Genomic DNA, 24,646 nt, shown 5'->3' with positions numbered 1-24,646 from the left:
TTCGAAACTATACGCTGTGCTAGTGCGTCTCTACGCATGAGAGGCGGTAGTGAGAGGGAAGAGGGAGGGCGCCGCCGTAGCCAATGGGACTTTCCGAGTGGAGTAACAGGGAGAGGAGATATGCGCAGAACGCTCGGTTACTTGCAGAGCGTATAGCGTCATTTTATTCCTCCTGAACCACTGAGTACGGTATCGAAAATCCCACTCGAAGTAGTGGCATAGTCGAATAGTGGATAGGCTTCGATTTTACCAGATAAGATGTTCTTTCCTTCCTTTGCATGTCCAATGCTTTGCCAGGTACACTCTTAAAAATGATGGTGGTGGTGGTGGTGATGGCGATAGGGCTTGCCGTCTCTCTCTTAAAAATGAACTTCACCGCATAGCACGCTCTTAGCCAACCATAACCTCGAATGACATCGTTCTCTCCCCTGATTTGTTGGAATCGGGAGGCGTACGCCATTTTTGTGACAATTATGAACTGCATAAGTGTCACAAAAAAGGCGTACACCTCCCATTTTCAACAAATCACGGGCGTGAACGATGTGATTCGAGACGATGGTTGGCTAGGAGCGTGCTCTGCGGTGAAGTTCATTTTTAAGAGTGTAGTCTTACGCATCGGAGCTTGTTGACAATAGCGGTTCCGAAAATGCGATAAGCCAATCGTGTCATTCCCTTCGACTGGGTGACGTCACATCGCTGACCATGAATCTGATAGCATACTTTATCGTGTCATTTTCGTACAGTGCACCCGTTGAGCACGACAAACGTAACACAAGAGAGTTTCAGTACATCGAATGCGCTGTTTCCTTTACGTACACTCTTAAAAATGAACTTCACCGTATAGCACGCTCCTAGCCAACCATAATCTCGAATGATATCGTTATCTGCCCTGATTTGTTCAAAACGGGAGGCGTACGCCTTTTTGTGACACTTATGCTGTTCATAATTGTCACAAAAAAGGCGTACGCCTACCGTTTTCAACAAATCAGGGCAGATAACGATATCATTCGAGATTATGGTTGGCTAGGAGCGTGCTATGCGGTGAAGTTCATTTTTAAGAGTGTACACTCCAAAAACAGAACTTCACCGCGTAACACGCCGTGCGCCAACCATTGCCACATTGGGTTATCGCTTCTGATTCGAAAACAGAGAGGGGCGTACGCCTTTTTGTGGTGACTTGGATATATGAAAATTGCCACAAAAAGGCGTACGCCTCCCTGTGTCTTCCAATCACCAGCGCTAACACTATCATTCGTGGCAATGGTTGGCGCGCAGTCTGCTATGCGGTGAAGCTCTGTTTTTAGAGTCTACGTAAGGGATAGCGTGATGGTTCTGCGCAAGGCGCGAAGCTTTCTTTATGTCTTGCGCGTGCGCAGAACCACCAACGCTATTCTTGGAGCACGCAAAGGCGATAGCGTACGATACACTAAAACTCACTGCTGAAGAACACGCGCGCAGTAAACAAACCATCATGCCGCTATATGGCATCCGTCTCTGACGTCACGCTTAACCTGCAGAACCCGAGTACACACCCAGCATGCTACGGGCTACAACTCCTTCACTCCCGAAGAGATTGGACCAACTCATCTTACTCACTGTCTCTGCGAACGCCAAAAAGACAAACTCTCTCGTGTAAAGCTGTTTTAAAGCGTCGCCTTACGCGAAATCCCATGAAAAATCGTTTCCCGTAGTGTTTGCTCCTTCGAGTCCAGATTTTCGCGTTGTTGTACTAACATCTTTGCTGGCGAGAGAGCATTTGTAAGATATCTGAACACACACTTGACAGGCTTAAAGCATATTTCTGAAACACTTTAATATAGCTATTCGCCTAAGGGGATAGCCAGTACAGTATTGATCTCCCAGCAGTGAAATTGAGGCCATGGAACTGAGCAGTTTCGTGCTCTTTCATACACCCCCGCCTGCCAGCTGGAGGAACGGCACTCGCTGGCAAAAGAAAGGTGTAGTTGCGCAACCATGTGACGGCCCGGGAAAGAAGGTCTTATTCTCATTCTTATTGTCACATTGTTTATCGTTTTGTTATAGTATATGCGTACATAACTTAGTACGCATTCAGGGGTGCCTCTCAAGCTAGTGTGGGACCTAAATATGTTGATATCAATGTCAATTAGGGACGGGGTGTACATAGTTTATATTTAGCAACAAATAGAACTATACCATTAAAGGTAATGTCAGGAAAAACCAAGAAATTGTACATGTAATATTATTAGTACCTGCTGCGCACGAAAAAGTGATCCCAATTTTTTTCTTTAAATCATCATCAAGTGATCGTTTGAGAGCCTTCTTGAAGGGCCCTAAACAGAACTCCGACCTGTCTTCGCCCCTTCGCGCTCACCATTAATTCATCCTCTCATATTAACCTCTGTGAAGTCGGGTAGGGTCCTGTGGCTATCACGGGGGAACATCTCATATCATCATGATTTATCCATCATTTATTGTTGTTGTAGTTGTTGTTTCGTTGAACGTGTTTACTTTAGCCATACTAGACGCTGTATTCTATAGGTATATTCAAGGAAACATCTTGAAAGAGTCTTCGTCGTGACTCACTTCCTCTTTTTTTTTCTTTACTGCATCACCAAAGGGGGGTGGGGGGGTCGAAGTGTCTTGCCGTTGTTGGCCGCATGGTCACGACTATGGTGGGCATGGTCACGACTATAGCCAAACAAAAAAAAGGCGGTGGGGAGTGCGGGGGAGAAGAGAGTTGGTGAGTTCAAAGTGAGGGATAGGCTGGATGAACGATACTGATGGGACGGAGGTGTACTGTGGATGAGAGGTATCGCATCACCGTCACCATCACCATCTCGAAAGAGAGCCAGTGCGCTGTTCAATCCTGTAAAAGACGAGGAAAGGCGAACACAGAATAGGAGGGCATCTGGAACTTCGAAGAGAAATGAAGTAACGGTTTTGATTTCCGTCGGTTCATTAAGGATGTCTTTGACTGGTTCCTTCCGATCGCTCTGGAGCGACGTTTCATCTTCGGCTGGTCGCAACAGAGCACTCTCACTATACATTCGACTCGTTCCTTTGGAGCTCTTTCCTCCAACTCGGAGTTCTATAGAGTGCTCTGACCAACGCTGTCGGCGCGGCTGCCAAATCTGGTTGGGTTCCGGTCACGTGACTGCGCCAGCTTCCGCTGAGTATGGTGTTCCTTCCTTGTTTCGCTATTCCTGCCGTGTCCTGCATTTTGAGTCGTCGTTGTTTTGACTACGAGGGAAATGCCGGAAGTCACGTGAGTTAACATTCCCTCTCCACTCCTCTGCTCGTACCTGCCGCGTTCGGCTTCCGCACGTTTTTTCCGGCTCGGAGCCGGAGGGAGATGGAGTCTGACACGCTCCAGGTCGGAGTATCTAGACGACCACTCGAAGACACCGTAAGAGTGAGTACAATAAGTTGGCAAAAAGAAACATAGAGAAGGCAAGAACAGAAACGGGAGACTAAAACCGAGGACCAGTCATAGGTGTATGCCAACTCTTTGTCTGTAGTATTGTGATGCGATGTGATGTGATGTGCTGTGATAAAGACAAAAAATGGGGATGTGAGGTACGATTGTGGAACCACGCATTTACATTCGTTTTATTTGAAATTTCCCAAACTACACTTACCTGGAGATCAATGACCGCAATAAATATTTTTATTTCTTTGCTGTTTCAGTTCCCTCTTGGGTTTGCTGTGTTTTGGCATTATGCCTTGTTCACACTGTGGCATTTTCATGCGTTACGGATGCGGCGCGGCACAGTTGTTATGGCAACGAAGCAAGGCGAACCGAAAAGCAGACGCACCGCAAGAGTTGAGATCCATGCGGTATGGGCTACCTCCGACGCTCCGACTATGCATTTGACCAATGAGCGAAGGCACACAGCGCAAGCGCATCACTGCTCTGGTGTCGCCGTAGCTTTTCCAACATGGCTGCATCTGCTGAAAGCACGTTCGCGAAACAAGCAGCTCCGACTGCTCCGTATACCGCAGATACGCTTCAATACAACTCAAAAGTTCCGCCGACCACATCACTGTTGCCGGTTCATACGAGGGGCGTTCAAGTCAAACCGGGACTTTCTGTCTCCTGAGTGTACAAATGGCTTGCGCTACTTCTTTTTCGTCATTTTCACACGCGACAGGCCTCTGCATTCACCACGTGGTGGTCCAAAGTTTGCGGAAAAGAGAAGGCACGTGCTGGACAAGGTGGCCGACAACAAGGTGAGCGCGCACATCGAACAGCGAATTGTTACAAAGTTTCTCGTGAATGAATGAGTAAAGTCATCTGAAATTCACAGAAGACTTCAGGCTTCCCCCTCCCGTGCACACCTTCCCATCTACTAAAACACTTTTAATGTGAACTACCTCGCGTCTCTGTTATCATAGACGCCCCACGACACCGTCATTCATAATTTAATTGCTGTTGCTGCTGTTCTAAGCAAACGCTACGAGTCGCCAGACGAGAACAAAATGCAATTAGTACGCTGTCGCTGTCAACAATGCCTCCGAAAAAAGATGGGAGGCGCACCGATTGACAAACATGTGTTAGTTGCGTTATGCAACGTGGAATATGGCTCAGAGTAACTCGAAACATGGTATGATTAAATTAAAATTGCAACTCTATGTAAGTGTAGAAGTGTGCCACCCAAACAGCATTTATGCTACCGACGTAAGTATCCAAATGGCGTAACTGCTGTTCCAGAATAACGCTCGCAGATAACATAATCAAGAGAAATACAATGGCCGCGGGTATATATGGACGGAACGTGGTGGGAGACGCGTAATAGCTGGATTTGGGTTGAATTGCTTGTGCGAACGAGAAGCACGATAATTTCCTGTGACTGCTAATAACGGACTGCTTCAGGGGAAGAAAGGTGGCGCGCACCGTGATGCACCCCGTGGTGCACTACATGTATGAGAGTGGGATGTGGTCCAAACCTTCCCTGTGGGCCGGTATACTTTTGTGGCGGGGGCTTTGCCAGCAGTGAGCCCGATACCTGAGCAGGCACGCGAAAAACGCTGACGGTGAAGTAATGTAACGGTAGGGCCTTACAAGCACGGGGCCCGCTTTTTTTTTTTTGTTGCGTGTTAGCGCTGCGAAGCAACTGTGGCTATGAGCGGCGTACGGATGTGGACAGATGGAGAAAGGACAGCAGGAAGGAGTGGGGGAACGGGGCCCGCTAATTCGTAGAGTTCTAGGTCGTTCTGCTGCGCTCTAAGAAAAAAAAAGTTAGAATTTTTTAGAAGTTTAGAAGAACAAGAACAAGCCGGTAGAACGACAGTACTTCTACCATTTCAGGCCAGCCCACGCGCGCATTCTCTTCCGCGGGTAGGAGCGGCGGCGTCCCTTTCCCTTGCTCCTCTCTCTCACGTATGCTCGAAGAAAAAAAAAAGAGTAGAATTTCCTACCCAAGCTGGTAGAGCGTCAGTTTCTATTCTGCAGTCATAACCAAAAGGTAAAATCGGTTTGAGTAGAAATGTGGTTGCAATACAGCTCTACCGAGATGGGTAGAAAATTCTACCTTTTTTCCTCAGAGTGTGGAAGACCGAGTGGATGATGCTGTTGCCATGACAGCAATTTCTGAATTTGCGAATTTATTATCACGTAGTAATTAAAGATACACATGGTCATATACAATACAATGGCCAATACAAACGGAACGCGATGTGTCGATCGTCAGTGATTTATCCGTGAACGAAACCGCACTTTCCACTGGAGTGTCCCTTTAACATCGCTGTTCAATGAGTAGAATACATCTGCTGCATTTCATAGAAAAATTCGAGATAGAAGCTGTTCCCTCCAAAGTAGCGAAGGCAGGTTGTTGTATTGTTGTCCAACTCTATAGCAGCGCATAGGAGGGGAAGAATGTATATGTTATAGGAGTCGTAGTGCATAAGTATAATGTAGAGGAAACGTAGCGGTGGCGTGCACTCTTCTTTTTTTCTTTTTTTACATTGATACTCAACTCAGACAGAAGGGAAGGGGGGGGGGGGGGGTAGTGGTAGAATCGGCTCGCCGTTGTTGGCCACAAGTAGGCGTCGTCACGACTATACCAAAAAAAAAAAAAAAAGAAGAAGAAAGACAGAACCGTACCACGTGACACACTGAAAGCCAACCACTACGTTGAATTACACCGTTATCATTCCTGATTTGTGGAAGGGGCGGGCGTACAGGTTTCTTTTTCCGTTTTTTTTTTTGTGTGTGTGTGTGTGTGTTAGTGCCGCGAAGCAACTATGGCTATGCGTGGCGTACAGACGTGGACAGATGGAGAGAGGACAGCAGGAAGAAGTGGGGGGACATGGGGTTAGTATGCGTCTTTTGCCGACTTAAGGGGGAACCGCGCCGACATTCGTCTGGAAAGTCTTCGGAAAACCCAGGGAAAACCTCAGACAGCACAGTCTGTAGTAGGATTCCTTTTCTTTTTTTTTATCTTTTTTTCAATTACCGTAATGGCATAAGTGTCACAAAAGGGCGTATCGTTTTCATCATCCAGACAAGAGAACGATGTCATTAGGTTGGCTAGGAGTGTGTTCTGCGGTGAAGAACCTCCCCCCTCCCCCAGAGCGTTAGTCGTGACGTCGCCCACCCTGGTGAGCCCCACAGCGGTGACCTCTTGCAGCATTACCATCACCACCACCTGTTTTAAGGGCGTAAGTAATGAGGACGAATAAGACGAGGTTGTAATGAAACATTATGAGTCGATAAATGTGTACACGTTACAGCCGCGGACGACCGATGATGTTCGCCAGTGATTTGTTCGGACTCCCCCCCTCGCCCCTCTCCTTTCCCCTGAGCATCTACTATACGAAGGAGCCATTGTTATTTCAGTTTTACACGCACGTCATGTATATAAAGCTAGTGAAAGTAACTGCAGTAATGACCCACAAAGTATTTTTTTTTTTTTCAAGAATCCCCTCTCTTCCTGCTTGCGATTATGGAAAAGGCACTGATGTTCATTGACGAAGTCACTTTGGCCTGGAAACGGAACGCTGCTGGGCGTACAAATCTTATGGATGAGGAAGGGGAGTGCACGGCCGAAAGAAGCCAGGTGCAGGCACAGACAGTAATACGGCGTCCACTGACAGCTGTGCTATACGAAAGAGCGGACTGCAATACGTGAAACGAAAGCTCCGGAGCTCCCGAACGCTAAGTAAAAGGGAATGCGGTTACGACTGAGGTAAAGAGGCCTCAGTGAGTCGCGGACAGCGGCGTTAGTCCTGGCGCGTGGGGACGCTTAATCTAATAAACTCTCTTCGGGCACACACTGTTACTAGCTTTGGTACGTAGAGAGACTTATTTCATCTTGAAAGCTCCAGACAAAACTTCCTACACATATCTGTTACGTGGATATTAGGAAAGAAAACATGATCGAAATCGATCTTTGTGTCTTGGAGGGCGAGATTCAGTATGAAGTAGCAGCATATCAGTGATGGGATCGTTCGTGAAGTCAAAAGGAGGTATTCACGCAGTGTTACAGCTGTGGCCGACACTCTTGGAAAAAATGGTTGAGTAGTTACACCTTTTAGGAGATAATAGTTTTCGCATATGTGGTGCCTAAAAGGTTGCAAAGTTCTACCTGCTACCTCACTCTCTGCCACGAACGATAGGGTTACCGCTTCTGATTCGGTGAGGTGATTCGGCGATTCTGATCAGAAGAGATCAGTAGAAGAGAGCTGTACGTGATCTTCTAATCAATAAACAGAGTTAATAAATAAAAAAAGTATCAGGCGAGGCACTTTGAAAGTCGAGACATACTGTTGAATAATCTTTCTACCGTCATGAAGCAGCGGATCGCACCGGCGTTTTCCTATTATACCCAACTTTCTACTACGTAACATTAAAACGGTTAGCAGCAACCTTACCGTTTGAATATTACGTTTCTGATTCCCTCACCGCTGGCTCCTTGACAGTGTGTTTTTTTTGGTTTTGTTTCCCATTCAGACGTAACTTTCTACTAATCTAAACCTAATGTACCTTCTTTTACTTCGTTACTTCCCTTAAAACGTGAAGATTCCAGAATTCGTCACTTTTTCTTTCTTTTTTTTTTTTTTGAAACAGCAAATCGCTGTCTCGTCACACTGACTGCACTGAAAAATAAAATTCCAGGATTCCTGGTTACCGATTCACTTCTGCTAAATTATTTGTGCCTGGGTGTTGCGAGTAACTACTCAGCATATACCCACTAGACCGCCGAACACTGAAGTAAGATAGAAGAGTGCGGAGTCGGGGGGGGGGGGGGGATATATGTTTATTATAAAAAAAAGATGGGAAAGGTTAGCTTGCGCTACGGCGGCTTGCGATTCTCAACAAAGGGAAAAAAAGAAAGAAAAAGAAAAAAAGAAATCAAACAAACAAAAATGGTACACAGACACGAAATTGGTCACAGTTCACCCAGAAGGCCACAGAAACTGAACAAGTTTCCTTAAGGCAGCCTCTAACTTCATGAAGGATAAACGTAAATCCAGACGTAATCTTGCAATGATCTCACGACGATGCCAGATCTAGCCAGTATTTTTGCATACTTCAATCTCCTCCACCCTCCTCCTCTTCCCCTGTCATCTCCATCATCATCTGAGATTCTCTACAATTAGCACTGGAGCAGCGCCCAGCCTGCTGAGCGCCATCAGCCCCATGTCATCGTCGTCTCTTTATGTGTATGTGTGTGTGGGTGTGTGCGGGTGTGTGTTCAACCTCCTCCGGCATATTGTTGATGATGTTCATGTTGTAACAACAAATAAAAATGATATATTGAATTCGACACACGATGAATTCTGATTTTCGTGTACGTGTTGTTGCCGCTAAGTCCAAGGTCAAACCTGAGACAATAAGAAGCAAGATACAGAAAGAAAAATGCAGCAAAGAACATAAGAGAAAAATCAAGACAAGCCTACTAAAAATATAGAAGAGCACTAAAAATGTAGAAGAAACATGACAGCGCAGACGGACAAAAGCACGAATTATAAGCTGTGAATCTCAACCACTTTCGCACTCATTCTTTCGCGCATGCTACGATTTCTTTCCTATTATATTGTGGTCCAGATATCTACATGCCTTTTATAACTCCACAATCTTCCATTTGATCCAGATGAATAAAGAAACCGGGAAATCTCAATTTAAAACGGAAACAGCAAGCACCAAAATCACAGCACTACAAATGGAAATCACCAGCAAGAATGAGCTGCAAGCATGACTGTGTGTAGCTAGGAACGCTAGGCAATCCGCAAGACAATGCGTACTTTATCTTCCATCTTTCTTTTATCTTTTATCCGCGTATTGATCTTTCGCCTTTGGGCTAGGATCTTTCGCGGTGGAGGGAGGCGAAAGGGAGCCGGTCCTTCATATTTGGAGAAGGGCCCCTTGATAACGCGGTCCGCCCCTGGGTGGGCCGTGTCTTTGAACGCGCGGCCGATAACAAGGTCGTCGGGGCAGTACCGCTTGCAGTGCTGTTCCGGGAAGATCTTTTTCCTGATCTTTTATGTTTTCTTCTATCTATTATTTCCACAAAATGATGCCGAAGTCAAGTATTTCATTCATTCATCTCAAAAGGCAATAGTTATTCCGCCTATTGAACAGAGTACATCGTGGACGACAGAAAGACAGAGGGCGCTTGTCCCATCCTACAGTTGGCAATACAAAAAGCATATGAGAGAGCGGGCAAACCAACGCACTGGATAGAAAGTTTCTCCAAATGCCACCTGTGGCAATAAATGGGAGAGTGGACTCGATGACGTGATAATTTACTCTCGTACATGTCGCCAGTTTGTTGGACGACAATCTGTCCGATTGTCATCGTACTAGCACTCGTAGGTTCGGTTCATCCTCAATACTTTTCTTTTGCCGATAAATTTATAGGAGGACTCGGACAGGCAGCTCACGGCGAGCCAGTTGAAATGAGTCAGTGGAATCACGCTACCCCTTTGTTCCCCCCTCCTTCCTGCTGTCCTCTCTCCATCTGTCCACATCTGTACGCCGCTCATAGCCACAGTTGCTTCGTGGCGGTAACACGGAATAAAAACAAAACAAAACAAAACACGCTGCCGCTTCCTTGGTGCCTCTTCCTCGAATAGCGCCAGTTAGTCCACGAACGTTGCAAACTAGAATACAAATACCCAGTGTAAAGCCTAGAGTTTTACATCTCAAATTAGTAAGATGATCTCACAAGACTTCAATTCGTATATATATGCACGCGCTTCGTTTAGCTCGCGTAATGACGCGCGAGGTAAATTTAGACTCGCGCATGGCTAACATAGTCCACAGGATACTGCTATACTAGTAACGTGGAAAGTAACGTAGACGTTTGCGGAAAGGGGAAGTAAGCTGCCTTTACCTACTAATGGCACTTAACAATCACCCTTAGAGGGGAGACTCGCAAAACCACACGAGTTCTTTCTATCCAAAGGGTCGCAGACGCCTCCACAGGGCAGTGCGCCATCATGTACTGCGACTTTATTCTTACGCACTGCACATCGTCGTCGTAACATCGTTCCATTTAATGATGTCCCAAGCATAACGAAGTCAACGCAGCCACGAAAGTTAAGCCGACCACAGGTTTCACCTTACGATGTTTCGTGGGCGACATTTCGCAAAGCTCCACAAATGAATGGAATTATCGGGCCAAACAAAAGCCTGCAGCGCAGTTTAAAACAACAACGTAGGACTAGCAAGCCGTCATACAAGCAAGAATCCCCAATATTTTCGTTCTGGGAATGTTGAGGACAAACTCGCGCTGTAAACTATGAGGAGAGGAGGAGAGGGCAGGGAAGGTACGAAAGAACGTCCTATCTTCTCTCGTACCTTCACTGCCCTGTTCCTTGTGTTTTATAGCTCAAATCCCCCCCACCCCCGCACAGATGCTGTACCAACTGTCCCATTTTAAGGTTTTGCTGTGAGAAAGTTTCGTTCACCTGATGAAAAATGACAAGATATAAAGATGGGATTTGTCTCCCAAGATCTGTAAGGGGCGATAAAATAGAGTTGGCGAAAGCTATGAAAGACGCGCTGATCAATGTTTCAAGAGATGATAGATCGTTTGCAACAACAAATATAGGTGGAAGACAGGAACAAATTTCGAGCAAGCTGGCGTAAGCTATATATAGTTGTTGGTATCATATTCCCCCGAGTCTAAGAAGATACGGGCAAGGACAGAAGTAAGCGGACGGGACAAGACGCAACAGACTCGTTGCGTCTCGTCATGTCTGCTTCTTTCTTCCGTTAATTTTTCTGTTGATTTTTCTGGCGGTCTTCTTTTATTTCTGATCAAATGCTGTTACGGTACAAGAGGAATTCTGCATTTGTAACATGTAATCTAGCTGCCACCTCTTGAGGTGGAACACAAGGAATGCTGATGAAGTCATTTTAAGGAACCAATAAAAGCGCGAGGATGTGTATTTCCCATGAAAGAAGGAAGTCACTGAAAAGATTAGCCAGCTGTACACTCTTTAAAAAAAGGTGTACTTCAACTCCTTTCCTTGCCACATATATAACACCCTTTTGGAGAGTACAATTAGGCTCAAAAGGGTGTCTCCTTGCTCCCTCAAGGGAGTAGCATAACACCTTCTCCGTGCCGGGGGGTAATATTACTCTCCAGTAGGGATAAAGGTGTTATGCTACTCCCTTGAGGGAGCGAGGAGACACCCTTTTGAGCCTAATTGTACTCTCCAAAAGGGTGTTATATATGTGGCAAAAAAAGGAGTTAAAGCGACTTCCAAGGGTACGTATTTGTCCTTTGAATGTGTTCCAGCCTCAGAACATCAATTACCACCGTGTATTTCCCGTTTTTCTATCTGCACTATATTATTCGATTTTGAGAGATATCTTAGGAGCTTATTCTACGTTGGCCGCACTGAAACAAACATTGTATCGTCCCGGAGATATGGCATCCTGATTGGACGGCGTCATATCGCCCTAGTGAAGCTCTGGGCTGCATTATGGCCGGGGCACCTCATCGGCAGCTACAACCAACAGGGTGCCCAAATATGAGGTTTTAAGACGGTAGGTGTTGCTGGTACCATTGCACATTTGCGGTCGGTTGATCAAAGGAAAACAAACATGCCGAGCGCCCAATATCCTTTGCCGGGAAATGTCGCTCCAAACCATTAGCGGCTGGAATGGATGATAGCAACCGGCTTTTTCACATCATCAACCGCGTGTACTGCTGTCATTTTTCCGTGGACACCGGTGCTGACGTCAACGTCCCTCGGTTCACTTCCGTTGACAAACGACCTCGAAAAGCGGAATGTACTTGGAAAGCCGTCAAGCAATCGAAACTTACGACGTGTGGGCAAGGTTTGCTACACTTGAATCTTGGTCTACGCGAAGTATCCCATTGGATTTTGATAACCCCGATTTGCCCTATACGCCGTCGTTGATTTCGATCCTATCTTTCGGTGGATGTATATGTTGCCCCCGCTTGGTGCGAAACGCCACCCAATCTCCCTGCCATTTGCCGCGGCATTACGTCTACTTTGTGTTCGCCAGCATTCTCAGAAGAAAACTCTCCGTACTCTGTGGTGCGCGTTTCCGAACATTTGGCCTGCCATTGTCGGCCGCACGTCGCTTGCGTTCCTCACCTTCGGCCATCGCGTCCGCACCTCCAGCAACAATGGCAGCACATCTGCGAACTCTATACTTGCTCGAATGCTCCGCAGCACACCGCCAACGCTGGATGGATGGATGGCTTCTAGTGGTACCTCTGGTGGGCCTGTTTGTATAGCAGGGGTCCGCCACGAAACTGTGGGGACATGGCGGTAGAGTTAAAAATCTAAGATCGTTTCCTCGTCCCCTTTGGTATGCACTTGTATTTACTGTAACTCTGCGGTGCCCGTGTTGCGAGTACGGCGTGGACGGCATCACGTGAGACGCGTTGTGCAGACACTGAGCGACCGGCGGCATGACCGAGCGGTCCGCTGGTTGCTGGTAGCCACGGTCGTGCTGAAGACTGAGAGGTGGTGTGTTCGAATCCTACCGCCAGCTGTGCAGTCTGAAGGTTTCCTTGGGTTTTCGGGTAGCCTTTCCACACGAATGTCGGTACAGATCCCCCTGAAGTCGGCCCAGGACGCACACCAACCCCCCTGTCCTCCACTCCTTCCTGATGTCCTCTCTCCATCTGTCCACGTCCGTACGCCACTCATACCCACCAGCTGCTTCGCGTCGTAGCGCGGAATAAAAAAAGAAGCACATATTCGAGAGTTTTAGCACATTGCAAGGGCTCTACGAAAAGGAAGCTGTCAAATCAATGATCAGCAACGTGATGTGAGCCACTTCAAAAATAGTCAGGTGCTTGGCTTATGACGTTTTCGGAACCGTTTATCGTACAGACCTTTCCCATGTGCTCTCAGGGCGCCCGCGAAACGTTTCTTCTCAGCCGAGGGTACGTGTGTGATAAAGAAACAGAGGGGAAGAGGGCACATCGCGAGAGTGAGGGGGCCCCCTCTCTGTCTCCAACCGGCAGCGTGACGCGACGCGGCTACGCCGAGGCCTCGAGAGTGCGTTACAGAAATGCTATCGCATCGCATTTAAAAATCTCGCCGTCCGTAAAGCCGTTCATGCAGATGAGACATCGACTCACACCACACCGCCACGCACAAGACTAGCAACTATGTGGTTCATGTCGCTCACACGGCGCGGTGATGCCTATCAGGCGCTGAACCGATCGTGTCACAGTGGAGGCCTTTGACAGTGGTAGATCACAGTTGCGGTAGATCAACCCGGTGATCTCTTGACACTTATCGAACACTGCAACAACAAATAAGTGATGACGATGTAGTGGGATATCGCGCAGCTGAGGTGGCACCCTATCCCGTTGCTTGAGGGGGAGAAGATGGTAAATGATGATGAATGAACACTACAGCTAGGGTACAATGGTACATACGGTATAGCCTATATACAGACTATACGACCAAGGCATTTTTTATGTATATGTATATAGATACATCATACACCTAATACAGGCACTATACAGGATATCACCATGTGAACTGTACATAGTGATATCCTGTATAGTGCTTGTGTTTTTTGCGTGTCGTATATATCGCCATTCTAGTCTCTAAATTTTCCTTTTACCATCGATTTAGTTTGTGTTGAGTACAGCTTGTATATTACGTACATAATAAATCTTCCCAACACGAATATTTTCGAATATCAGCGTGATAAAAGCCCATAGCAAAAGCCCGGTCCGTCCACCAGGAATTCGGAAGAGTTCAATTGTCATACCGTTTGGACTATTCAAGCATCTACGGGTGCCATGCGACCTACGCCATCCATACCACGAGCTGTTCATAGTTTATCCTTTCTCAGGACTCCTCCCCTTCCTTGTCCTCCTCATGACACCACTCTTCTTTTAAATTTGAAATCCGCACCAAAGTAAAATTTATTTTACCCTATACGATAGATGATACTCGTATCGAGCTACAATCTTAAGCCTCCTGGTTTGCAGCCAGCTGTAGACAGCTGCTGCAGTGCAGGCACTCGAGTAATCTCTCTTAATCACATGCATCAGTCTCCACTTCAAGGAGGCACTTTTCTTGCCTTTCTTGCCAATCTAGTCTAAGCCGGGGCCTCTCGTGTTTTTTTTTTTTTTATCTCGCTTTCATTTTATTTATTGGATGGTGTATTCCTTCGTCTTGTAGCCTTTTGGGTACCACGGACAGCCTGCCTCTCCATGTGGGTCGCGGTGCACTTTGCCCTTTCTGCCAGCCCCCACTGACATTCTTTAGCGGTCGCCAAGGATAATCGATAGGCGAGCACCAAGTGCGTAAGCGCCGTGTTTGCGTGCCGCGTATAATCATGCATGGTTCATGAATTACTGATCTCATTATAAGGTGTCAGAACAGCGTTCTGAAAGGCGTTTGAGTTAGGTCTCTTACCTGCGTCCACGTTTGCATGCTAATAGAGTTGAGCGCTTGCCAAAAGCGAATTCGTTGCAGTGAAATGAGTTGATTGCGTATGAAATGAAATGATTGCGTATTTTCGAGGCGCGCACGTTCACAAACACATAACTGTCGTCAGCGATCCACGGTTTAAAGGGATAGCGCACTCTCCAAGCATCAATTTGACTCAAGGGGAAGTGCATTCCTTGATTTTCGCAGTTCCCTGCTTCACTTTTTGCTGATGTGTGCGGTATAATTCACGCATTATAAATCACCGGATATCACGCACAGACAGACGTATTGCGCAACGTCAGTGTGACGACAGCGTGACTACGGGATGGCGTTCCATTGACAACAAAGCTTCGGTCGCTCTTGGTTCCTCCGCTGCAGATAATATGTGAGGAAGAGGCGTGGGAGAATACGCTGTCACGTGATCATCCCGGCGGAAACGTCACGCAGGCTGATGGGGAAAGGCTGGGGGGTCCGACTCGCTCGAGGACGAGTTACCGGGAGAGGTTTTTCGCAGTAGCTTCCAGAAGGGGAGCCCTCTTTACTGACCTAACCGGCGGCACAGTCTCACGCCCGCACCTCACGCGGGGGGGGGGGGGGGGCAGACCCCCTCTCAATCTGTGAAACCCACACTGGCCTAACCTCGCTAAAGTGAGGTGCAGGTGAGGGGCGCACCTCACTTTAGTGAGGTGCGCCCCTTCTGGAAGCTACCGCAAAAAACCAACACCCGCGTTACCACAAGGCAGCTGATATCCGTTGGTGATGGAATGCGTTGCCTTCCGCTGGCTGCTTCATTCCGCTAAACTTGACGTGCACGTTTCCCTAAATTCATCAGTTGCTATCGAAATTCGGCATACTATGTGCGTATCTCGTACGTATTTGTTAAACAAATAAGCAGTGAATATTTTCTCACTACATCACTTGCGCGTGTGTACTGTCGTTCGTTCGTGACTTCATTATCACGTACTTCGACAGACCAGAGCATGAAATGGCGGGTGGTTTCGGTTTTGCCATTTCCGGTTCTCGTTGGTTCGCAGAGCAGCATGAAGATGACGGTTAACACTGTTTATTCACTTTGGATTACTGTTGCCTTCTGAAATACATGCCTACGATTTATTCGTTGCGATTATTTGACTTCGCTCGCAAAGCATACGAACGCCGCTTCAACACGTCAAAAGCGGTAAACATGTTCATCCGTGTCGCTGGAAAGTAATAGGTTGGCGGTGTCGCAGACGATCTCACATTAAGGTATGATTCACAATTTGATATGACAACGTTTACCTTGTGATACCGATAGCACTACTCAACTTTGCATCCCGGCCCGTTTCGCCGATTGTTATCTCACATAACTGCACAGGGTTGGTAACAAACAGAACAGCTCCCCTGCAAATTTGTACTGTCCATGACCAACGGATGGCTGCGCCGGGGGGTCACACTCGAGCATAAGAGAATCATGGGAGAATCCCATTGACGGTGCGCCAAGTCCGTTCTCTAGAGTATCCCTATATTAACTCTATAGGGAAAGGGTTTTCCTTGCTCCTTGTCGTGGGCGCCGGTCCGCTGCTGGCTCTCACAACAAAATGCACGTGAGTTGTCAGCACCTGAGCATCTGAGAACCTACGTGTGTCGTCTTCTGTGTCCGTGTCTCTCGGTCTTCGTTATGGATCTATACCAGCTAGCCTGCACCCTTTCCCTTGTTAAAATACACGTGAGCCTGGAAATACGTCGATTTCGAGGGACAGTGCTCGGAGGAGAGTTGTTCACAGTTAAATTGCTGCAACAACGTGCCAACAACGCTGCACCCCTCTTCTAGGTCTTGCAATCCGAGGATACATCAGCAGTATTAATGTACTTGACATGGGAGGGGGAGGACCTATTTATTTTGACTAAACAAGTCAGCCAGAAAGGACGGGTTGCTATTCCTTATCTCGGACTATGGTTAACTGCCACCGACATGGCAAAAACGCTTGCGCATAATTGAAATATTGTTAATCGACAAATGAAGCAATTCGGTGGGAATCAGCATTGACATATGCATTCATCGTGCTATTTTGCAATTCAACCTTAATTGTTTCTCTGTTTCAAAATTCATTCAATAATTTTATCTCGTCGTCAATGAAAACATTTACAATTTTCTTACCTTGCTCCTTGTGCGCTTAATTGCATCTGTAAGGCTCCAGTAAGACTGAGTCTCCTTTTTTTTCTTTCTTTTTTTTTTTTCAACTTCTAGTCTAATCTAATCTTGGTCTCCGATACGGTCACAGGGATCATTGTTCAGGAAAAGACAGTACAAAAAGAAAATATTAAATGGACTGTGATATGCAGTATATCATCTTAGTAGATTTAGATCCCTACTATTTCAATTGATATACCGACAACTTTATTTTGATGACGATGACTGGGCTGTTTCATCTGCAGAGGCGATACCCCATTGTAACTTAGTTGATTAGACTCACAGTGAAGACCAAAGTCCTCCGTTTCCAATAGCCCACTAGATGGCAGAGCGTTGTGGGCAGTATAAGTACACTGCGACACGGAAGGCATCACTGCACCACACTAAAAATAATCTCTAGTCTCCCATTACGCCTTTCCTTATCGTAGCTAACACCCATTAACACAGAAGCTACACTGAAACGGTCTTGTTGTAGTCGTGCAACAAATTCCCCTTGCAAGTACTTTGTACTAACCCAGTAAACATGATCCGGGCCTTTTCTCTCAGGGATGCTCTCCATATGTATTGCTCCATAGATATAAGATAAGTTTAACTGGGTTATGGTGTATTGGAGCTAGGTGGCTGCCCTAAGAGCGCCTGCAGCTCCAGTTCTTACGCGTTGAAAAGTGATAATTGGGAGGGATGGAATTTAGAAGCGATATTTTATACCGCTATCTTTTAAGAAAGCGCAGAGCGCTTTCAGTGCTTTTGATTGTTGTCGCTTTGTAGGCCATCTTCCGGCAAAAGAAGAAAGGCCTGTTGTCCAGTGCCGCAAGAGTCTGTTGGAGTTTAAGTCTGGCTTGGCTATATTCTGGGCAGTGCATGATTATGCGGTGTGTATCCTCTGGAAATTAGCATCGTTTGCAAAAGTTTAAGTCACAGAGTCTTAGCTGGTGCCTTGTAGTTCCTCTGTACAGGACGAAAACTTGCTGGGCGAACGCAATGCGTTCTGCACAGGTCCTGGTCTCACGTCACAGCAAACGTCAACGCACACGTGACCTGAACGATAGCCGCCCTCGTATAGGTGAGGTGCATGGGCTTGCGCCGGTTCACCAGAAAGAGTGAAAAGAAGCACGCATATAGGCGGAGTGCGTCGGTTCACCAGAAAGAGGGAAAACGCACGGGTAAAGCTACGGTGTGACGTCATATGCACGCCACCTATTCGGCGCCAAACCGTTTCTAGACATTTACTGTTCCTGTGCGTCGTTTCGGACATCTTTCGATCCCAGTAATCATTTTTATCCAGCAATTCTTCTTGCTCCGATTCGAAACTCTTCATTTAAAATAAACCGTACGTACATCTTGACTGTCCTGACCCGTCCTGCATGGATTCAGCGACATTTGAAAATGCAGCTGTTCTCTTTTTTCTCGACGCATTTGACAAAAATGTCTGCACTGACGTTCGCAAGCGTAAAATGTAAACTGACAATATCCTACTTCTGAATTCAGAAGAAGCCCTAAGGGGGCTCTTCCACACAGCGTCGGCGCAAGCAATACATTATTACGCAGACTGCAGCGGTTGGACATGGGGAAACGATATTTCTGCTTCGCATGATACAATATTTAGCGAGTCCGGGAGCTTGATTAAGGCGACGGGTAATTCCGAGGTGCTCAATATTTTACTTCGCGATCCGACCCAGCAACGAGGACACGATAAGGCATCGGCGAAGCAAGGAATACTTACGTTACGTATTTATAATTTACTTGGAGTCATCAGAACAGACTGCGCGTTGGGGCTGGACACAGAAGAAGTCCTTGGGGGCACGGTATGCGGTGTCTTCCAAAGTGAACACAAAAACAACAACAGCAAATACGTAGATGATAAAAATTCCAGTGGCGATTTAGCCGTAAATGCGACAGAACTTACGTTAGCATTAAGCGCCTTTTCCGATCTATACTTGACTTCCGGGTATCCACTTCCGGTTGTCCACTTCCGGCCTAACCTGACTTCCGGTTCGACACTTTAAATTACTATATGTAAGTCCATTTAATTAACCTTACCCAATTATCCCCCTCCCTTAGCACTGGAATACATGCCTCGCATATTGCCTCGCATATTGCATATTGCCGAGTACATGCCTCAGGTAACCGCAGGTTACCTGAGATAATTTTGAATTTCATTTAATTGCCGCAAAATGCGTTTACTTGCTTTAATTACTCTAAATATTTCCCATTTAATTGACGTTAATTACCTTTAATTACATTTAATTTCATTATATTTATCTTTAATTTCATTTAATCTTTCGCTTAAATACATAAAACTTATATGTATTGCCTTTCTCAACTCATCTTTCTGGCTTTCATTAATTCTAATTACCTTTAATTACCCTTACCTCTTACTCTTAATTACCTTCAACTACATACTTCAATTTTATATAATTTACCTTCCTTTACATTTACCCTCATCTCCTCTTTACATGTCCACTTATACCTCTGCCTCTTCTGCCTCGGTGAGGCTTCACCATCTCTCTATCTCTCTCTCACACATATACACACATACATACAGCTTTTTCCACTTTGACACTCATAATGCTAACGCATTAAAACTGCACACTCAAAGCTGAAATATGTTGATGCGACTGGCCGATGTTATAATATAATAATTTGCAATAGATTAATGTTCCTGTCGCACGGACAGCCTTCAGTAGTCCTTGAACCTGAGCCGTGTATAAAAAAGTGAGTCGCCATGACGTACAGTGGAAGGCGATCTCTCATTTGCCACTAAAAATTCGTTTGGTACGGCCACGGCGCAGCGCTGACCAATTATATTACGCCCCACCCACTTCGGCCAAGCAGTGTGGCGTGATGATTTTTGACGTGATGCTATGATGACGCGTTCGCTTTCCAAAGTTACAAATAAGTTTGCCTCGTGTTAGTTCCTCTGCTTGACGAAATATAAAGATGACGAAAGTTGTTAGCATATGTCAGGATCCACCGATCAGTTCAATCATCAGTGAAAGTCCCAAGTGAAAAAACGTGCTTGGCCCAAGGTCGGCTGAGAGGAGTTGGCCAACTAAGCCAACCTTGGCCCAAGGTAAGACAACATGGTTGGGCCGAGCTTGGGGATTGACAATGGCCTGAGACTGGCCATTCATTGGCCACCAACATAGGGCCAACCTTTCTGGCCAACCTGGCAAACGTTGACCCATATATGGCCCTATCACGGCCCAGTGAGAAATTTTGCATGACAACTCTACCTCCCAGCGGCGAAAGCAATATTGGCGAAAGACTGAGCCGATGTCTGCTCCAACCTAAAAGTTGTCGGGCCAAGCTTGCAAAAAAAGCTTAAGCCAAGGTTGGGGATTGACAATGGCCTCACTCGGGCCGACTTAGCCGGCACAAGCTCGGGCCAATGTAGAGGGCCGACCTGACAGATGTAGGGCCGATGGTGGCCAATAAGGAAGCAAGCTTGGGTACTGATTGGGTAAACGTGGGCCCAAGAGGCCCAAGAAGGGTAACGGCGTAGGTGGAGAATCGTAAAAGCTCGCAATATGCCCGAGATCACTAGAATCAAACAGGTCAGTATAAAGAAAAGAAATTGCATTTCTTTCCTGAGGAAGAACAGCAGATACTATACATAGGTTTGTCTTGCGAGCTTCCACAAATTCGAGAGTCCTGCTCGCGCGTTAGTCAAAATGAAGGGTGAGGTGTGTAAGTTTAATTTGATGCGTACACAAACAACACTGAAATGAGGAATTGCTTGTCGTATTAGCTCACCATGAAGATAATGTCTCTGTTTCTTACTGCTTTTGGTTTGAGACAATCACTTGGCCAATCGAAAGTTGAACTTATGCAGTGCTACACCATTCGGCGTTTCCGTCTCCCCGAGGCAACATTCTGAGATTGAACCAAGCTTGGCAAGAGCTTGGCTGGCCAGCCCAGCCGTGCTTGGCAAGTGCTTGGCAAACGAGCTCGGTACACAGCTTTCTTGCTACAGATCTGTCCTGGCCGACTGCTTGCCAAACGTCGCTCTGCCTATCACAACGCAACATATAGAGGACGTTAGAGGACACTTTCTCTTTTTTCATATGGCGTATATGACTCTTCTGTGACAGTTTCAACGACTACAACAGAGTCTACGTGACTGTCTCAATCTTAGGTGATATGTGTGCACTCCAGAGAACTGATTGAAATCGTCATAAAGAGACATCATTGGCCACTTACCTTGGTACTACGTGAAGATGAGTTCGGTAACCGACTGACGGCAAGCTACGGTGGCGTCCCGTCGGCACGGGCTGTTGGCTCAACGTCATTGGCCAGGTTCTTGCCGACGTAGTTGGCAGTTAACGTTGCCCAGACTTTAGAACATGACTGGCTGGCCGACTTAGTTGGCTGCCAACTGGTCCCCGACTTTCTGCCGAGAGTCGGCCGTCGGCCAATTTCAATTGGGGTGCCGCTAAGGACTAAAAATGATATTTATTTTGTTTCGTATTATACATCATACACTGCTAAGAGATTTCGCAAAATATAAATACGGCCAGTGAACATTGCAGCATTAGGTGCTTGCAGGAACTTTCGAAGAAAAAGAATGAAAAAAAAAAAAGAAAAGAACACACGCAAAACTTCATAGTTTCGAATTTTCCAAGAGTAAGTGACGTCACCGCGGGTGCTCCTGGCATCTGTCTCCTATAGAAACACCACACATCACCGCTCTCCGCCCCAAGTTGGGAGACTTGCAGGCAGCAGCGAGACGGAAATGCACATTCTGGAGCAATGTTGCCAGACGCATCAGTAGTTGAGCGCCCCGTGACGTCACACTTCTGGAAGCTAGAAATTAATTTTATGCTTTAACTTTATGATAGTTCTGCATCTGAAGACATGAAATCAAGTACGATAGTATCCATGCGCAGAATCGCTCGGTATTTCACTCAATCAATCATCACCATAACAAATTCCGCACGAGCTGACCGTAAGGTGTAATCAGGACGCAGACATTTATGCTCAGTTGTTGAGAATCATTTTGTGTTTGTGTTGTCTCTTGACGGTGTTCGTATCAGCTGTGTCTTTCCTCCTAGCAACGTTATAGGTGTCGCCTGTCTCGAGCATGAATGGGTGAACGTGTGGGAATAGATCGCGAAGAAGAATGGTAGTATATCTGTAGCGTTGCCCGTATTATTACCAGCGGTTCGCTTGCTGCAATAGCGGCATAGATATCACAGAACAAGCGCCTGTGTATTTTGTGTAGTTTACAACCTCGCGTCTCCATTTTCCCTTTTCATCGACAATGCGTCCGTCCTTTCTCTGTTTCTTTTGTTCGGCGAATCAAAATAATGGCAAGAAACAGACTGATTTCAAAAGTACAGCGTTTTAGGAATGAATACTGTTGGGCATCCGTTGCTATCTCCCTCAATGCCTGATGTGGACGGTGCTATTGGGGCTCCTCGTAATGTAGCTCCCTATTGTTTCTGTTTCTTTTTCGAAGGGAATCCGAGACGCTCGATGTTGTTCGTGGCAGCTTCGCCCCTTTCCAGTTCACATTTGAAAGCAACGACCACAAAAGTAGCACCACAAAACCCGTCTGTAGGAATGACCTCACGATCGATGTCGTGACAGACAAAGCGATCGTGAGTGAGCGCCACCACGGTCGACATTATGAAGGAAAATGCTTTATGGGTGAGTGCCATCACGGTTCATCTTGTAAAGTTCGAGGCCTCATGGGTGAATGCCCTTACCAACGATCGATGTCGCGAGGAGCAAGGCCTGGTAAGGGGGTTTCCTTACGGAGGTGTAGAACCAAACCACGCCCATCTCTTCTTTCATCTCTACCTCGTTTTCTTTTCTTGTTTGTCTCATTTCGTATATTATTACGTTACTATTCTTGCACAATTTGCTCGTATTCCGCACTTATGTGAAGAGCTAACGTGTACTATCCATTGAATCAATCAAGTTATCAATAAATTAAAATTAAACATATTACAGTTGTAGCGAGACATTTATTTCTCTATGCTGTGCTCCTGTGTTCAAAAATACCCGTCATAGTCCTGACTATGGTCCATTATAACTGAAAGCATGCGACCACTATATTTTTTAATTTCAAATATAACGATAGTATTTGAAGGACATTTGCGATAACCGCTTGAAATATGGCTGTTGTTGAAAAAAAAAAAGCCAGACAGTGGCGTGTGTTGCGTTGTCAGGTTTGCGTGTTCCAGCCTCAGAACACGCAGTTGCTCTCCATGATTTTCCTCAGAATATGCAGTTGCACAAAAAAGTTGCTTTCCATGATTTGTAATGCGTTCGGTCCATTTATCAGCCAGTACAGAATTTGCTTAATCACGATGCACTCGCAACACCGAACTTACGGTAGCGCTTAGGATTCCTAAACTAATTTCGTGAATGCCCGTGAACGATGAAAAACCGTGAACGATTGTGAGGTGTGGGCCGCCATAATTCTGTTGCGGCGTGTGTTACGCAACAAATAGAATAAGCTCCTGCGCAGGAACGACGAGCGCAGGTGAAGCGCAGCGCGTGCGCGATGTCTCTCTTGCTGAGCACGACCTCTCATAAAGCATCCACTCTTTGAAGGAGCGTGTAAGAGAACGCGGGGGAGTGGAGGAGGAAGGAGCGTCGTGACATCAGCTATCCCCCTGGCAGTGGCTCTTTTTTTATTATTATTATTACTATTAATATTGTTGTTACTGTGCAGCGACAAATACACTGCGGAAATATTTTGCTTGGCAGCTCCAGATGGACAGCTTGACGAATAGAACAAGGTTTCGAGCCACGTTAACATAGGGCTGTTGCAGCAAAGTGTGTACAGCGACATTTCGGGCCCAAGCGGCCACGGATCCAAACAGGAGGGAGTTTCATCAGCGAGTTCTGCGTGGTATTTCAAGCGGTATGCGTCAAGGAGAGCTACAAATCCTGTAGGAAATCCACAGAAAAAACGGTGCATCTTGCCAAGTGTGAACAATTCGAGACCATGTACTTGAAAGTGCCACGTCGTCTGCTAAACTACCGCGTGTTGCATATTTTGGGGCGCTGCCGTTGCTGCTCACTCGCGCCACCCGGCCCACAGAAACAGGTCTATGTAAGCTCGTTAACAGGACACAACTGTTGCCGCCAGCGGCACGACGGAGTGGGCTGCAGCATCCTCTCGTTGCTGATAGCCAAGGTCGTGCCGAAGAGGTGGGAGGTGGCAAGGTTGAATCCAACAACCGACTGTGTGCTCTCTGAGGTTGTCCTTGTTTTTCTTTTCTTTTTTTCGGCATTCTTTCTAGACGAATTTCCGCCCTGTTTCCCATGAAGTTGCCCCTGGACGCGTACTCACCCCGCTCTTCCCCACTCCTTCCTGGTGTCCTCTCTCCATCTGTCCACGTCTGTACGCCCCTCATAGCCACAGTTGCTTCGCGGAGCTAACGTGGAATAAAGAAAGATATTGCCTTATAATAGCCTCATGATCTCTCGTCAAACTAACGTTATAATTATCTTCAGATTAGACATGGTGCCACCGAGGCGCACATTGTACTATCAGGTTGAGGTTGAGGGTGATTACAGAAAAAAAAACGGAAGATATTGAATTCGTCACTGACGAATTCTGCTACTCCCTCAAAGGAAATGAAATGA

This window comes from Ornithodoros turicata, chromosome 7 (assembly GCF_037126465.1).
Source record: "Ornithodoros turicata isolate Travis chromosome 7, ASM3712646v1, whole genome shotgun sequence".
NCBI lineage: Eukaryota > Metazoa > Arthropoda > Arachnida > Ixodida > Argasidae > Ornithodoros > Ornithodoros turicata.
Note: the sequence above shows the minus strand (reverse complement) of the source record.